This window comes from Sinocyclocheilus grahami, unplaced genomic scaffold (genome assembly GCF_001515645.1).
Source record: "Sinocyclocheilus grahami isolate Dianchi unplaced genomic scaffold, SAMN03320097.WGS_v1.1 scaffold913.1, whole genome shotgun sequence".
NCBI lineage: Eukaryota > Metazoa > Chordata > Actinopteri > Cypriniformes > Cyprinidae > Sinocyclocheilus > Sinocyclocheilus grahami.
Window position 1 is genome coordinate 2,983 of NW_015506092.1, and position 446 is coordinate 3,428.

Genomic DNA, 446 nt, shown 5'->3' on the forward strand with positions numbered 1-446 from the left:
ACTTTTCATTAAGACCCTAAAGAATCATATGAACTTGTGGAAAATTGGCATCCTATGACCCCTTTAATATTATATTTTTTAAACACATAATCCCCAGACTTGTATCCAGTCTCCATCATCTTACACTTTGCCGCTTTGTTCTTTTCTGTAATCTGAGAGGGAACAGGGAAAATGGGAAATGGTTCTGAGATACCCAGTCGATGCCCATCGTCAGAACTGCTGGGGGCCAACGGACCACAAAAAGGCCTCTGTGGAAGAGAGATCCGGGGTCGGGCCAGTGCTGCTTTCATGTCTGGATTTCCTCGGTCACTTAAGTCCGCAGGTGCTGAGAGGGGACGTCTGTGACTGCCCAACATTCCCAGGGAGCCATTTGATACAGACGTGAATCAGAACATCCTGTAACTGATGACTGAATTACACTCAACTCATTCCACAGCTCGGCGATC